Source organism: Mustela putorius, unplaced genomic scaffold (assembly GCF_011764305.1).
Source record: "Mustela putorius furo isolate JIRA1106 unplaced genomic scaffold, ASM1176430v1.1 tig00003901_pilon_pilon_pilon, whole genome shotgun sequence".
NCBI classification, from domain to species: domain Eukaryota; kingdom Metazoa; phylum Chordata; class Mammalia; order Carnivora; family Mustelidae; genus Mustela; species Mustela putorius.
In genome coordinates, this window is record NW_025422049.1 from 3,570,933 (window position 1) to 3,588,613 (window position 17,681).

Below are 17,681 nucleotides of genomic sequence, written 5' to 3' on the forward strand. Positions count from 1 at the left end.
AACCCCTAGCGGGCTCTCAACTCGGTAATAGCTTCTCGCTTTCCTGTCCCTGCTCTTGCGGAGCAAAATTACAAACGTGAGTGCACACATACACATTCACACGCCCTTCTTTCTTCACTCAAGAAAACCGGCAGTAAACGTCGTTCTCCCAAAGAAGGTTCGACTCTTCCCGCTCTCTTTTCTTTACCTAGAGGTTAGCAGTACCGCGAACACACGTAGGGCTCTCTCTCTCTGCTGCTGCTCTGCGCGCCCCCTACCTGCCTGCGGCGGGGGTGACGCTGGGGGGGAAGGGGGTCTGGGAGTACGCAAGACTCCTGTTTCTCCAGTTGGTGCAGCTCCCCTGGCTCGGCACTTGGTATCTCCCACGGTCTTGCTCTTGCTGGGAAGCCGGGAAGGAGAAGGCTACTGTGGGCGTCGCCGCCGCCCTTCCCGGAGCCGGAGCCAAACTCCAATAGGGCGCCAAACGCCTCCCTCCTAAGCCTCACATCTGGCCCAGCCGTGCAGATGTTGGCGGCCGGAGAGTTCCTCCACGAGAGGCACCCCAAGTCCTGAGCATGCCCAGTAGGACCCTTAAGGCTCCCGAAGCGAGTTTCTGGACATGTAGATTCCGCTTTTCCGCTTTTTAGAGGAAGCTGAAGAGGGTGTTTCGGAAAGGAGGGATCCTGGGCTTGGGGCAGGGCGCTGGGTTCGCCGGGGTACGTGCCCTCCGGCCCGGCCGGGTGAAGGGCAGAGCCGGTTGGCGAGTCCAGGGACCAGGGCGGCCTGACAGGGCAGAAGCTGGAGTATTGCCCCCCACAACCCCCTCCAAGAGGACTTTGTCAGTGCTGAGCTGACGCGCCGCCAGGAGGCTGCGGGTGGCCGGCCTTGGTGCTCTGGGGTCACACTGTCAGCTGGTGGCAGTCAGCGGTGCTCTCACACAGACGGACGCGAGAGAGCTTGCGGATCACTTACGCACGACACTCACGGGCTTGGCTTTTCTGGAAGGCGGGGGAGAGGGGAAAAGGAGGAACCCAAACAATTTCTCTCGCTTGCTCGCTTTTTTTCTTTTTTCTTTTCTTTTCTTTCTTCTTCTTCTCCCCCCCTCCAAAGTTATACTGGCAAAAGACTTCACATTCTTTCTATCAGTCCTGAGGCTTTACACAGCGCCGCGGAGATCACGCTCCTTTGTGTGTGTGTGTGTGTGTGTGTGTGTGGTGTGCACGCGCATTTGTGTATGTCATGACTGTGAAACACTGTCCCAGGCTTATCTTGGGGATGACAAACGCTCCTCAGAAACCCCTACCTCACCTAACCCTCGAGGGTTAAAAAAAAAAAAAAAAAAAAAATCTAGTCATGAGAGTCCCCTGGCCAGGAACTTATTGTGGTACAAAATCTGAATTTAGTTGATCCATATTTCTTTCCTGTGTTCCCATCTCCAGCTTTCTCCTTCCTTCTCTCCATCCTCTGACATCCTGATCTTTCTCATCTCCACTTCCTTTCCTCTGCCGGTTACCTGCTCCCTCAGCCCTCCTCCTCCTCCAGCTCCTCCTCCTTCCCTCATCTCAGCTGCGGCTAAAACCTGGAGTCTTGGGGAAAAGGGGAAAAAAAAATCCTTGGCTGTAGAGCTGTCAAACCGGGCATGCTCAGTAGACAGGGCAGGTTTTTTGGTCTCGAGTAGCGGAGAAACATTTTTTGCACCACCGCTACCAGCCTTAGAGCGCGGCGGCGGTGGCCACGGCAACATCAGCACAGCCATCAGCCGTGCAGACGCCCCGCACCCGGGAGCGCGGCGGGCTCCGGCTTAGCCCGGAGTTCACCTCCGAGTGCCCCGGGGGCTGAGCTCACCCCTTCTGCTCGCACACACACGCACACTATCTCTTTCACGGACACGCACACGCGTATACACACACACACACACACACACACACACTCTCTCTCTCTCTCTCACACACACACACACACACACACACACACGACCCCGGGAGCAAGCAGCCTCTTGGCAGGGATCGTCCGCTGGCGCGGCAATAGCCAGGTTCGGTCCCTGCCCCCGGCGGCCGCCGGCTGGGAGCACCGCCGCCGCCAGCCAGAGGAGAGCGATGCGGGGGCCCAAGCGGCAGCTCCAACAGTAATGTGGATTTACAGTCGTTTCCCGCAGGAACCGGCTGAGACGCCTGAAGTCCCAGGCACCGGCTGCGCCCGGCGGGGCTGAGCACCTGGCGAGGGGGCGGAGGACCGCACCTGGGGACGCCACCGAAACTTGCGCCTGGACTAGGTAGGTGCGTTTCTCCCCGCCCTCATCTCCTTCCCTCTGGCTCGAGGCCCTCACCCCCACCTCCCACCCCAAGGACTCGGGCGAACTTCGCCCCGAGGCTGCAGGCGAAGGATGGCTGCACCGGGTTGTGAACCGTGGGCTGTGTCCGCGCTGGGAGTCCTGCCCGAGGTAGCAGAACCTTAGCTCCTTCTTCTCTGGGTCTCCGCCTGGCCCGGGGCTCTGGACCACCCGGGAGAGGTGGGAGGTCGGCCTTGTTCGCAGTTCAAGCTTCCAATGGGCCCTGGGGGCGCTGCTTTCGGGGGCTTGCTGGGCTTTACAGGCGACACTTTTGCCAACCAACTCCTTTGGTTGTAAAAGGGGGGCCCTCGCCTTGGCTCTTGCGCAGAGCCGGGCGCTCTAACAAGTGGACCTGGACGCTGGGAAAGGGGGGGGGCTCGGTCCGAGAAAAGACAAGGGCGCCTCTCCTCCGGCATCCCTCCCACCTGGAGCGTTCGCTCGGGGCTCGACCACTTGGGTCCCGCTAGTGCCCTCTCCGAGAGAAGATGCCTAGGGGCTAGGACGCACTTTAGTACCTGTTTGCTTCTGAATTTCTCTTTGAACCTTAACGCGGGGAGCCCAGATTCGGGGCAGGGGGAACTCTAGAACCCCCTTCTAACCTACACCGTTTGGGGCCCCACCCGGTGCGTCCTCCCTATACCTCAATCTTTGTCAAAAGAGACAATCATTACGCAGTAGTCGGTATTCGGGGAGCCGTCGGTTTTGGCTTTAACCACGCGCTCAGCTGCGCGGGTTTGTGTGTGGGTTTTTTGCATTACATCCCGGGAATCTAGTAGCGGCTGGTACAACTGCGGAGCGCCAAGTACCCTCTAGGCATGCCTGGAGAAATGTAACCTCACTTCCTTCCACTCCACAACCGGCAGATTGACAATTCAGTTTTAGGATGCTTTTCCTAGAGGTGGTGAAGGGAGACTGTTAGCGCGACTTAGTGAGTGGATGTGTTTGCAGTCAGGAGTGTATTTAAACATTTCAGCAAACCCAGTGCAGCCAGTTGTTTACAATTGCAGAGACAGACGATCTCCCCCTCCACTAGTAGATGTTGTCTCGACATCTATTTCGACACCAGGAGAGTAGGGGCGGGGGCGAGGGCTGGTTTGCAGCTCCCGCTTACTGTCGGCAGCTTCGGGTTAGCAGATCTGCATCACTGCTATTGGCGATATGCTAATAGGTATAGAAAAACTCCACATTTTCAATATGAAGCAGCTGGTCAGGAGTCGCCTCAACTTTCCCGGGTTTTTTTCGCCCTGGAATGTTGATCCCGAGGTGTGTTTTGGGTGGCTCAAAGAAATACGAAAAGAAGTTACTGGTGCTATGGAAGGGCAATTAGTAGCCATTCGGTTTTAGAAACCAAAAGGAAATGAAATACCCCAGTGGACTCTAATAGGTACTGTTTGATTAACATTTAGTTGATCGCGTTTGTGGTAAGGGTCACAGACAGCTTCCTTGAATTTTAGATTGTTGTTCTATGATTACAACTAACAAACCAGGTACACTATACTGTGAGAATCAGCCCCTATTCTTAACCTGTTCCGGGAAGACATTGCAGATGTCTGCTCTATTATTATCTTTTGGCTAAAATATCCTGGTTTATCTTCTTAGTCCAAAGACTTTCAATTTGGAGCATAGGATACTTAAGTGCTGCCAAGAAAGAGTACAGTCTAAGAAGGAAAGACATTTTATTATTATTATTATTAAAAGTAGAGCCACAGCTTTACATTATGCTCCATGATTACCCAGTATTTGCTTATTTGCTAAACACCCCCTCTTTGCTTTTCACATCTGCAATGTGGGGGAAATGAATTTTTATAAGACATAGTATGCCTCTTAAAGTAAATAACTGGAAAAGCAGAATCTTAGTTTTGCCATTTTGGTCGAAGTTTATAAGACTTTTCGGGGTGATGTATTAACTTATTTACTATTGCAGAGTTGGTTTGTTTTTGAAGGTAGTTCAAAGCTTTCAAATATATTCAACTAATGTTGGAACATTTTAATGATAATAAAAGTCACAAGATACATTTGAAGAGAGGTTCAGGTAATTTCCAAAATGAATCCATGCTTTAAATGTTAGTTGAAAGTGCTTAGATTGTCCCCAGAATATTTTTGGATAAACAGGTGTTTCTGGAAAACAACTCTACAAAGAGATTTTGACATTTGCATAATAAAACTAACAGAGTCTAGTCCCCAGAACAATGCCAGACACAGTAGAAAAATGAATATTTTTAATACATGAATTAGTATTTGCCATTAGTTCTAGGTCCCAGTTATGAACATAATATGTAATGAGGCTGAAGGAAAGAAGGCTTTGTAGAATCATTGTGCTATAAGGGTGATTAAGCAAGACTCCAAATATTCAAACATTTAGGAGTGTTGAAAAGTAAAATCAGATTATATGTAATTACGGTCTCATTCAAAGGCCTAATTCAACGTCCGTCCGAGTACAAATACCCTAGAAGTCTCATTGTTTCAATTCAGCTATCGTATGTGTAAATAACACTGACATAATCATAGTTTCCTTTATAGTCATTGTACCTTTCTGAAGCCTTTAATACAAAGACTCTTGCTGAAGCAGAACAGCTCAGTATAAGTTTATTCTGTACAATAATACTTTAAATGATCAAACTGCAAAATATTCTTTTGGCACATTGCTTCTGAACATTTTCCATGTCAATCTTAAAAACTTAGAAGTGGTAAGAAGGTTCAGTACTAATTAACATAACAAATTTTTTTTCTATTCTGTTAGAGATAGCCGTTAGAATCCATGTAATTTTTGCTTGAAGCTTGCTTTTCCCAAATGTTCATCAGTTTCAGTTTTTAGTTACTAAGTGCTTAGTATAGATTATGACTAATAAATCCCCTAAGGTTTCCTAAACTATTTATTTATTTATTTACCCACTTACTGACCTGAGGTCAATAGAAGACCAGTGCTTAGCATACTCATCATTTTTTTAATAAAAATAAATCTTTTATAGTTCTCACCTATTTTTTCTTCCCCTTGCTCTTTCTCTCTCTTGCTCTCTCTCTCTCTCTCACACACACACACGCTATCTCTGAAGAATGCCATGCATCATACATAAAACATGTATAATAATTTTATTAAAATTCTATATTTTTAAAAAATTCCTGTCAGTTTACCCTCAAAAGTAGTAATCCATGCACACTTAAAAAGAAAAGAAGCTTCCCTTCATTTACCATTTGGAATAAAGGTTTGAGCACAACTACAGGTAAATTAAATGATGAATATTGTAAAAAGGAGTATTTAGCAATTCTGATCAACAGTATATATCCATAGCTGGGAATGTAGGTGCTGATTATAAAAAATTAAGAAGAATCAAATTTCAGAACTGTTTCCATATACAATAAGTGCTTTAAATCATCTGCAGGCTCTGTGTATTAGGTTAAATCACTGTATTGAAGGTAGATTACTATTATTTTTCTTTCCCATGAAAGGTAAAACATTCTGAATCCTGGGTTAATACGTTATTTCTCTTTCTTTCTGTTATCCTGGCTTAATATATTATTTCTATTTCTTTCTGTTTTCCATTAATTTGTTTTAGAACTGAGGAAAGTAAATATCAAATAAATATCACCAGCTAGAACTGTGCTTAGTTTGACCAGATGAATGCTAGAAAAGGGTTCACACAGCTTTTGATTATTCCAATAACCTTGATAGTCCAACCATAGGTGTCTCTTCAGTATGTGGTACTCTGTTATGAAAATTATATAATGTATAAGGATTTTGTAGATTGCTAGATGCATGGAGGTACAATTTAGCAAGACCAAAAAAACTGCTTACATTTGGAACCCATGAAAAGTAAGGCTGAGGAAATTGGAATTTGATAGCATAAACTGAAAATTATTGAATAATAATATTTATATCACTTGGACTGCTAACATTTTTGTGTACAATCAAAGCAAACTAGTTTTAATTGGAGATAGTAAATATTTTTACAGTTGATGTTGGATCCCTAATATTTAAAAAATAATAATTTAGAGTTTGATAAATAAAGCCTGTTAAATTCTTATGTAACTTTAGGACTCATTTCTAGACCTGGAAGTATAATCTTGGATAATTTACAATTTTTAAAAAAATCCGACTTTTACTTCCTGTCCAAGCCTCCACTTTAGGTAAACAATAGCATATGGTGAAACATGCGTATATGCCAACTAACCACTACCTCTTGGATGATGTTTTCAATGTGATGTAATGATTCTGAAATATTGGGTTTTCCGTTCCCACCCTACTCTAACTGTATGAGCGGAGAAGTTAAGTGGAAAATGGAAATAGGAAAATGTGTTAAATACTCTCTTTTTATATTGGTAGATCACCCCCAGTGAAGGTCTTACTCTGAGCCCTCATACCTGTGTTTTTGTAGGTATGTGCCAAGATTAGTATTTTTTTTTCTGGGTGCTTATGACGGGTTTCTATGGCGCTGTCTCAAATATGTGAGTGAAAAGTTCCGTCAACCATCTAGCTGTTTGGGGTGATGCAAACAAACATCTGGTTGGTTGAGAGAATTTTTTACTTAGTCTCTGGATGTTTGGAGTCACTTAACAGGCTGATGAATCTTAATATCCATGCCCAAAACAGAAAGCAAAAATAAAATTAAATACTTTAAAATAATGTAGAGTACCTTATACACTCTCGGATTACTATAAAATACATAATGACTTGTATGCCATCCTAAATATACAGCCTTCTATGAAATGTGTAAGATGTTGCTTGTATCCCTTAGCAATTACAAAACAGAAACACACTGGCCTTTTCAACAAGCCAGGAAATTAAAAACTTTAGCTTCAATTCTATCTCCCCCCTACGCCCCCACTACTGATTCATCAGTTTAAAGAAATCAACTTAAAGAGTTTGATATGTTAGCTTCTTAAAATTTTCTGCACCTCATTTTCCACCGATTCTTCCACTGCCATGGAAACTAGACGGGACAGACAGCTGGGAGTCACTAATTCAGGATGGGAACCTGCTTGTTAATTTAATTTCATGCCAGCCTGTTGGTCCCTGAAAGTAACCGTAAAAGGCTGGGGGAATTGAATTTGCGAGCAATAAATGATTACGCAGAACAAAAATCAGTGCCATCTTTGTCATTTTCCTGAAGATCTTACCGCTTACCCTTTTTGTCCCCTACTCAAGCAGTTCTTTCAAAATAATCACAGAAATAGAGTCTTGATTTGTGCATTCCTGTTGGTATTTATGTGTGCTGCAGAGCATTTTAATTCTATGAGGACATTTACAGCTGCAAAATAGTTTCATAATAGCTATTATATTGAAAAAATATGTTCTTTCAAATAATGATTTTGTAGACTTTGAAGAAACCTAGTTAGTGATCATAGTAAAGTTAAATATAAATGATGCTTGAATATTCCAGTAGGACTGGTTATTTTTCCTTTCCAAATATAAAAACTATTTTATTAAAATATCTATGCCCCACTTGTTTTTTTTATTACAGAGACCAAATGGATTTGAAAACATTTATTTGAAATCTGTAAAACACTCATTTTACCCGTCACCATAAAGCATACTGATTGTTCTAATTTTAATTGACTAAGTTGTCACTTGATAAGTAGTCAACAATGAGGAAATTGCCGTTTAATGTTTCTCATATTCTGTTGTAACATTTTTGTGGCTGATTATGACTTACAAAATTGAATTTTGGAATCACAAACTCTAATATGAGCTGAATTGCAATCCATGTTAAGCCTTTTGCAATATTATCAGTTATGGGTCCTGATAAACTAATATTTTTTCCTGTGAATTTATGGCTATAAAAAAATTTCTATATTATGGCTAAGAAAGAGCGATTCCCCAAAAGGATTTTCGTGGTGAGAAAAGAAGGAAAATCTATATTTATACGTCATTAGAATAAGTGACCAGAATTTCAAAATATAAATATCCTAGGCAGAATTATTAATGATAGAATAAGGTAGTGATTTAAAAATAGAAAAAAATAAGAAAAATAGTATTTACATTTTTATATTTTAGGGAATATTGATGATATTGGTATTCATTTGTGGGATATTGAATTGCATATATTTTGTTCAGTGGTTTATTTTTGTTACGTAAGCCATATTAGTGTGATATGAAAATACCTGAGTAAAACATGAAAAATGCAATCATCATCATTGAATATGTAGATTTCCTAGTATCTCTCTGTGTTCTTCTTCTGTATCATGTCCATTTCTTCTGGCCTTTCAGCAGATGCTTGGCATTTGGATGTACAATAGCAGTCAGTCATCTAAATGGTTCTAAATATCTGATCAATGAAATTTAGTTATTCATCCAAGTAATGTTCTGCTGTTAACACCTCAGTTTCCCTTTTGAAATTACTGTATATTTACTTTTCAGTTGTTTTCCTATTTAAATGTAAGGTTTTGTGAATATTTGGGATGCTGATGTAGTTGTATATATAAAACTTGCAGTAGAATCCCTATATGGTTATATCAAAGGAAATCCATTTTCATTTTAATGTTTGGAATTGCAGCTTAATGTTTTTAGCTGTCTGTTTGAATGAGAATTTTTAAAGCAGCCAAAATAAAAGCACATTGCGTACTTCGGGGAAAATCTGATCATTAGCTAAGGTCAAGAAGAAAATTTCCCAGTTGCATGGTTTTGCCTAATTGGTGGATTCTAAGTGGTTATATTACTTCTCATGCCTCTGTCTGGTTTAGACACCTGTCAAACAGAAGATGACAGAATAGATGGTCAATTGGTTTATTAGGTATTATAATCTCTGTGTCCCAGCTGTATATAGGCATTTTAAGAAAACTCTTCAGTTGTTCAGAGAAATTAGAAAAAGATACTGCAGATGGCCTATCTCAATGATCCAGGTTTTTTCAGGTACATTTAAAATTAAATGCCCTAAGAGATGATTAATTCAGGGAAGTTATTGATAATGAACTCATCTTATGCTACACATCCTTTGCACCTATGATGATGCCTTATTAAAGGTGTCTCAATCTTGCTAATTACCACCTGTGTTTAAATATAGAGGTGCATAAATACACTACAACCACAGGGTGACTGGAAGCCTTCTAAATCTGCAGTGTTCCTAGCTAACTCAGTTCCTATCAACATAATGTTTCTGATCAACGTTTTGAATTTATACTCTTTGCATTACCTCCCTTTAGCATTAATGATTTTCTTTTTTTAAAGCTGCTCTTCTTAAAATTGCAAGCATTTGAGTGATATTGATGTGTGATCTCTTGCTCTATTAACTAGCCCCAAAATATGTTTGTATTTATATGTGAGGGGATGGGATTTTTTGCCAAAGGAATATTTATTAAAAAGTATATGTACATTTTTGACATGGATTTCACAAGCATCATTCACAAATACATACATCACTTAATTCCTTACTCTATACTTGAAATGAATATATCTTTGTGATTGTGACTGGTTATATGTTTAGAACTTTAAACAATGTAGGAAAACATTGACATCATTGCTATGCAAGTCAAATAAGAAACTCCTTTTGGAAATACAGTATTAATTTCACTAATGAGATCTAGTGACTTCTAAGGGAAAAGGCTGTGCAGTTGATTGGCCAATTGATACCTATAGCTTAGATTTGAGAAATCTAAGTGCCTTGAAATAACAATAAAGTCACTCTCATTTTCTCCCCCTTCTCTTTCTCTTTTCTTTCTTTCTAAGAATTGAGGTAGTGCATAGGTTTATGAAAAAGGAAGCTCTGAGACACTAAGTTTTTGTAGCAATTAATCTTTTTATTCTTTTTCTAAATCTGACCATTTCTTTATGTGTATCCTAGAGAATTCTAAATGTAATGTGAAATATTATTCTTTGTATTGTTTTTGGCTCATACATTTTTTCAATGATCCTGGGTAGAAGCTAAAATAATACACTAATTTCCTGGGTTGTTATTCTTTATTACAGATGTACTCTGTGCACATATCCATACGTTGTTGGTGCGTTTGTGATTTCATGTTTAGTGTAATAAAATGTCAACACTTAGGTGTGACACCATTTATTTTTGGTTTCAAACCTCTGAAGTGTTAACACAAGGGTGCTACATTTTTTTCATTGTTTTGTTCTTTTCCCGTATTTGAGATAGTGCCTTGATGAAACATTGGACAACTTGAGAAAGTGAGGTAATTTTAATGTAAACAATGAGAATTCAGTGCAACGGAAATATTTTAAGGGCATTTCAACACAGAATAGACAAAATTTCAGCAATATATTTCTGTAAAAAATGGAATAAAACATGTTTAAGAAATGTGTAAAACAGGAATAGATGTAATGAGAGAACACTGGTCCCAGATATTTAGCAAAATACTTGGGACTTCTTTGTTGTTGAAAAGGCAGAAAAAGAATCAACATTACAGAGACTTCTAGGGCAATGTGTATTGAAGTCTCAAGTCTTTTCTACGGAAGACTCTCTAGGTCTTATGGACTGCCCTCTTCTTTTCCTGAAGATTTCAGTATTACATGGGTTAGATTATACATCATAAAATAATCTTCATGAAGAAAAAACTTTGTCTTTTCATTTCTTCATTCACCAAAACTTTTTAAAAAGCCTCTGTTTACCCAGTGATAGAAGGACACTTTAAAAACTTAGATTCTAATGGAGGAGACAAACCTATATGCATATATTGTTATCTTGTAACCGATGCTCTAGAAGAGGAATAATGAGAATGTTTTGGAAGATCAAAGGTAGATATAGTTTTGTAAAGGATGTGTCATTTGGATTGGCTTAGTCAAGAGAATATGGCGAACCACATTTCATATGGGAAAGGATTGTGAAAGGGCACAAGGCTAAATTAGCAAGGGAGAACACCTACCCAGGGTAGTAGAGTTTCATTTTTTTTCCTATCCAGATGGGGAAATGGAGGTCAAGGTTAATGTCTTATTTTAAACCTATGTGCCTGACACACAGAAGATGCTTAGTATATATTTGTGGAGTGAATGAATGTATTAAGATTTTCCTGTATGGAGAGTTATACTGGAGAATGGTAGTTTCCCTGCCATTTATCCAAACTCATGCAATGTAGTATGTTGTAGCAGAGTCTATGGAATTAGATGAAAGGTTTTAAAGTGGGGAGAGGTCACCAGCTTTGGTTTTTAGAAAGATTGTAGGAAGAATGGTTTGAAGTGGATTAAGAGTAGTAGCATTGAGAGATTGAGAGACTCTGTTGCAACTGTGAGCAGTTATGAGAATAAGAACCAAGACAGTGACAGTATAGATGGGCAGTGGAGAATTCGAGAGCCTCTTATAAGGTAGCTTTAGTGGAATTTGGGAAATGAAAACATTTAGAGGGTGAGAGAGAGGGAGGAGTGACTTAGCGACTTTGACTTGGACAATTAGGTAATGCCATTAAGCAATTTGGGAACATAGAAGAAAAAGTTTTGGTGAGGTTAATGAGGTCAGGTTTGTATTTATTTAATGTAAGACACCATCTAGACATCCAGTTGGAGATGGTTTGTAACAGAAGGAAATTACAGATCTGAAGATGAAGTCTGGAGGTAGATACTTGTGTGTCATTGGTCAGTGTAGTAGTCGAAATCATAGGGATAGGAAGGGGAGTTCTATAAACCTAGGGAGGGTTTATAGAGTAAGAAGAGAAGCAAGGGTCAAATCTTAAGAAACACTCAATTTAAGAGGTTGATGAAATAAGAGAAGCCTTCAGGGAAGTCACATTAAGGTCAGAGAGGTAAGAGGCAAACCAGAAAATAGTGAAATAGAAGCTAAGGGAAGAAAGGATTTTATAAATGCCATCTAGACAAACCATGAAAAGATTATTCACACAAGGAAATAAAAACGGCCAATAAATGTGAAAAAAGCTCAAACTTCAATAATAAAATTAAATGCAAATTAGAAACAAATACAAAGGTGGGTTTTTTTGTTGTTGTTAGTTTTGTAGGGTAATGCAAAGTGTGCTTGCTCGAGTACTACACCTCAGAGTCCTTGATTCATCTTTTTTCACACCTGACATCCAATCAATTAACAAATGTTGTTGACTATACCTTCAGATTATATCCTGTCTGAATCATTTTATCTTCCTTCATCACTAACACCTTAGACCAAACCACCATCATCTCTCACCTAGGATACTGAAATAGCCTCCTAATTGTACCCCTACATACATTTTTGCCCCTCCATAGTTTTTCACATAGCACCCTTTTATTTATTGTTTTAAAAGATTTTATTTATTTATTTGAGTGTGTGAGAGCGAGCATGGGGATGATGGCGGGAACGGGAGGGAGAAGTAGACTCACTGCCGAGCAGGGAGCTCAGAGCCTGGTAACTTGATAGAGGGCTCCATCACAAGGTGCTGGGATCATGACCTGAGCCCAAGGCAGATGCTTAACCCACTGAGCCACCCAGGTGCACCCAAGGTGATCCTTTTAAAACATAAATAAGACCTTCTGATTTTCCCTCTCTTTTCCCTCCAATAGCTGCCTTCTTCTCACACTTAAAATAAAATTTAAAAAATAATTTAAACATCTTTGCCATGGTCTACAAGACCCTACATGATTTGGTCTCTATTGGGCCTCACATCTTACTATTTTCCCTACCAAAACTTGGTCATAACATTCTAGTTACACTTTCCCAACACGCCACGCTTTTTTATTTCTCAGGGCCTTTGCACTTGCCATTTCCACTACCTGAAATGAATTTTCTCCAAGATTTCTATAAGCTTACTTTCCTGCTTCATTCAGCTCTTTGATCAAATATTTTTTAATCATAGAGACCTTCTTTGGCCATCTTATGTAATGAGTCCTGTCATGATTCTTCATTTTCTATGCCTTTATATGCTTTTATTTTTCCTCATACTTTTCGTTACTATCTGGTATCCCACTGTACTTTTGTTTATTTATAATTTGTCAAATCTACTAGCATATTAGCTCTATGAGGGCATGGATTTTTATGTCTGTTTTCTTCACTACTTATTCGTATCACCTAGCACAGTGCCTGGTACATGGTAGGTATTTAATAAGTAGTGGTTGAGTAAATGCATGAATATAAGGACATGATGAAATGTTTGTTGGTCTATATTTGGCAGTTTGAAGGAAAAGCCTCAAAAATGCTCATATCCATTTGACCCAATAATTCTACTTCTGAGAATTTGTCCTAAAGAAATAATGCAAAGCACAGAAAAAGCTTTATTTGCAAAGATTTTCACCATAAATTATTTGTAATAGTGGAAAAAAATGAAGGAACCTAAATGTTCAACAAGGGAATTGCTAAGTGATTTATGGTATACCGAGACAATGTAATATTTTATGGCCATTAAAGATGATGTTTGCAAATATTTTATGATAAAAGGAAAATGTTTATGTTATGCTATCAAGTATTAAAAGAGGATACAAAATTATATTTACCCACTATGTAAGAAAGGAAAAAAAAAAAGACTGGAAAACCATGCACAATAGTGCTAAAAGTGATTATGTCTCCTTGAGGGAGGTGGGTATTAGGTGATTTTTTTTTTCCTTTATATCTTCTCTATTTCCCAGATTTTCTACAGCAAGTCTGTATGACTTTCATTGCAGAAAAATCCATTTACAGCATATCTGGGTGGCCAGTCAGTTAAGCGTCTGCCTTCAGCTCAGGTCATGATCCCAGGGTCCTGGAATCGAGCCCCACATATGGGTTCCTGCTCATGAGGTGTCTGCTTCCCCCTCTACCTGCTGCTCCCCCTGATTATGATCTCTCTGACAAAAAAATAAAATCTTCCTTTTATAACATTTATTTTTTTTTAATTTTATTTTTTCAGTGTTCCAAGATTCATTGTTTATGTACCACACCCAGTGCTCCGTGCAATACATGCCCTCCATAATACCCACCACCAGGCTCTCCCAGCCCCTCAACCCCCTTCCCCTCCAAAATCCTCAGTTTGATTCTCAGAGTTCACAGTCTCTCATGGTTCATCTCCCCCTCTGATTTCCTACAACTCACTTAATAAAATCTTTTTAAAAAGAAAAATAAATTTACAAAACAAAGAGGAAACAAAAAACACAAAAATAAATATTGAACCTTAAAAGTGAGGTTTAGGGGTGCCTGGATGGCTCAGTGGGTTAAGCCTCTGTCTTCAGCTCAGGTCATGATCCCAGGGTCCTGGGATTGAGCCCCCGCAGCTGGCTCTCTGCTCAGCGGGGAGCCTGCTTCCTCCTCTCTCTCTCTGCCTGCTTGTGATCTCTCTCTGTCAAGTGAATAAAATTAAAAAAAAAAAGTGAGGTTTAGGTAGTAAATAACAAAGAGGATAAACCTGGTCTCCTTGAGAGGCGGTGCTAGAGGGAGAGGAATATACCAGCTGTAACTGGGGCCAACTGTTCTCTGGCTGCTTCATTCTGAAGAGATCTACCGACAAGGAAAGTAATTGAGATCTACTGATCCAATCTAGTCTTTAGTCATTGGAGAACCAAGGAATGCTGAGTTTTCCTGTCAGGATTTGAACAAGATGTTCAAGGGAGATTAGGCAAGTTAAGACTTCATATTGCTGTGGAGAGCACTAGCAATTTGCTTCATGTAAAACAGGAGTGATTACTCACTATATTTCTTCATGTCATGTAGTAAAAACAATTAAGTGAAGTTAGACTATAGATTGCTTGGCTATTCAGCCACAGTCCCCTCTAATGGAAGAGAAGAAAAATAGCATTGACAAGTTTTGGCAGGTCTCATCATTAGAAATGCCCATATTGCCAGAACAAAAAGAAGCTGCAGCCAATAATGTAAACCAAGAAGTTCTCTAGGCCCCAAGGAAGGAAGTGACAATACAGAGTGCTGCAGCATTAATTGTCTGAGAGTACTGATCATTGTAATGGGGAAACTGTCTCTGCTATTAACACAATTATTTTCTACAAGGTCTTGGGTAAACGTCCCATTAGAAAAATGATAGGGCTTTTGAAGTATGTGTAGCAAAATGTAAAGATATACTCATTAGTAAAATGAAGTGTGACCTATATGCAGCCCAAAGTCCCTTGAAAACAGAAAGTGTTAATAAGTTGTTATAGTTATAATTAATATATAATTGAATAATTATTGAAAACAAGTAAAAAATGGCCCATTTCCTAAACAAATAGGAGTTAACACTTTTTAAGTGCATCTGAGAAAGATATCTATCCATACACACATGTATGCATATTTTAATAAATGTGTGTTCATATATATAGATGTATTTTTTGAACCAGACTCTTAGACAATTCTTTTATTCATTTACCTTCAATTTATGCATTTCATCTCCACAGCCAATATCAGATGATGGTTTCATTTTAAGAGGCTGAGAACTGAAGAATGTAGAATATTATTCTCTATGTAGGACCAAACAAGAGGCAGTGGCACTAATTAAAGTGTGAGTTAGATGAACTCTTAATGAGCTGTTCAGATCTGACTTTAGGACTTTGCTTGCAGGCTCTAGCCTATTTTCAAAACCAATAGTCAATAGTGTGACATGCATTTCTAACATTTGTGGCTCCTGCTGTTTTTGCCTCTGGTGTGCATTATTTGGTTGTGTTCAGTGATGGTCCTGTCAAACTTTCTTACTTTTTTTTTTTTTTTCCTAAAGGGTAGCTGGCCCACATGCAGTATTAAGACAGTTAGCAGTTTCTTTTTTGGAATGAATTCTTGAGTGAAATAAAGAGGTGAAAGGTGAGGGAAGTGGTACATGTTTGAACTGGTAAGTGATGGCAAATGACTTGGGGTATCGTATATAGATCTATGTATGAACTGGCCTTCTTTAGTCATAAATGGGAAGGATATCTTCCTGAAGGCTCCAGTTTGAAGTTTGAGAAGTGAGCAGAGAAGAGCTAAATCATTTCAAAGCCCTCTTGCTTCCCAGTCCTCTGTGTATCTCAGTGAGGCAAAATGCTCCATATAGGACAGTTTATTTATTTAGATTTTATTTATTTATTTGACAGAGAGAGATACGTTGAGAGAGGAACACAAGTGGGGGAAGTGGAAGAGGGAGAAGCAGGTTTCCTGCTGAGAATGCAACCCAGATGTGGGGCTCAGTCCCAAGACCCTGGAACGATGACCCCAGCTGAAGGCAGACATTTAGTGACTGAGCCACCCAGGCATAGGGTGGCTCATCATCATTTCTAATGATGAGACCTGCCAAAACTTTTTAAAGCATTTTTTGCTAACCTCCTTGCAGAATCACCCTGATGGGTATGAAGCCAATTTCTACAGACTTGCTTTCATATATGTGGCAAAAGAGCCAGAAATACTTTTTTGTAGTCTAGATCTAAGTACTTTCTGAAATGTCTTCCCTTGAAAGATTCTAACTTAACGCTGTTATGGAACCACATGAACACTTGAGCAGAACTATGTCTTTTTTGAGCAACATTAACAGTGATGAAAAATGTACATCAGGCAGTTAGATTGCAACTAATCAAGAGCACTACTTCAGTCTATTAGGAATGATAGTATATATAATAATATATATATCATATTATACTATATATACTATATAATATATATAGTATATTGGATATGGCGATCATTAGTATTAATATAATACTCTATTAGTATCATTACAAGTTCACATAGATGATCTTTGTCTAAGGTGACAATAATGCTATTGACCTACATTTTTTTAAAAATTGCATTTAGATATTCTGTCATGATTTACTGTGCAGAAATTTTTAAATTGTTTGCCCTTATTACTGAGATTTTGCCTCAATATAAAAAGAATAGGTTTGGGGAATACTTGATTGATAAATTGGGGCCATAAGGTTAATTGATATCAATCATAAAATATTGGAATACTAAAGTTAAAAGTTTTTGTTTTCCTTTTTCTTTTGTGTTAATTCACCATACTGCCTTTTCTAAAATGGATTTTTGAAACCTTTTTAAATTTGTTTCATTTTCTAAAATTTATATTTCAATTAGTTAACGTGCAATGTAATACTAGTTTCTGGTATACAGTATAGTGATTTAACACTTCCATACAACACCTAGTGCTCATCATGACAAGTGCCCTCCTTCATCCCCACTCCCTATGTCTCCCATCTCCCCACCCACCTAAAATGGGTTTTTGGAGAATTTAAAGCATAGTTTTTTATGTATGAGTCATATATGTTTGTTATAGAAAAATTAGAAAATACGGACACACAGAAAGACAAAAATCATATATATATTACATACATATATGTCTGTTTTTTAAAAGATTTTATTTATTTATTTAACAGAGATAGAGAGAGAGAGAGAGAGAGAAAGAACACAAGCAAGGGGAGTGGGAGAGGGAGAAGCAGGCTTCCTGCTGAGTAGGGAGCCCAATGTGGGATTCTATTCCAGGACCCTGGGATTGTGACCTGAGCTGAAAGCAGACGCCCAACGACTGAGCCACCCAGGCGCCCACATATATGTCTTTTTTAAAGCCAGACTCATGTAATTACTTTATAATGTGCTTT

At 39.4% G+C, this 17,681-nt stretch overlaps 1 protein-coding gene across 1 annotated transcript in view; it reads left to right on the top strand.

The window, feature by feature from the left end:
- The first annotated feature begins 1,584 nt into the window (after positions 1 to 1,584).
- Positions 1,585 to 17,681, top strand: part of TENM1 (teneurin transmembrane protein 1) — a 797,330-nt gene continuing 781,233 nt past the window's right edge. Inside the window, exon 1 of the mRNA XM_045068252.1 lies at positions 1,585 to 2,251. The gene's annotated coding sequence lies outside the window, so the exon portion shown is untranslated. The remainder of the gene's footprint in view (positions 2,252 to 17,681) is intronic.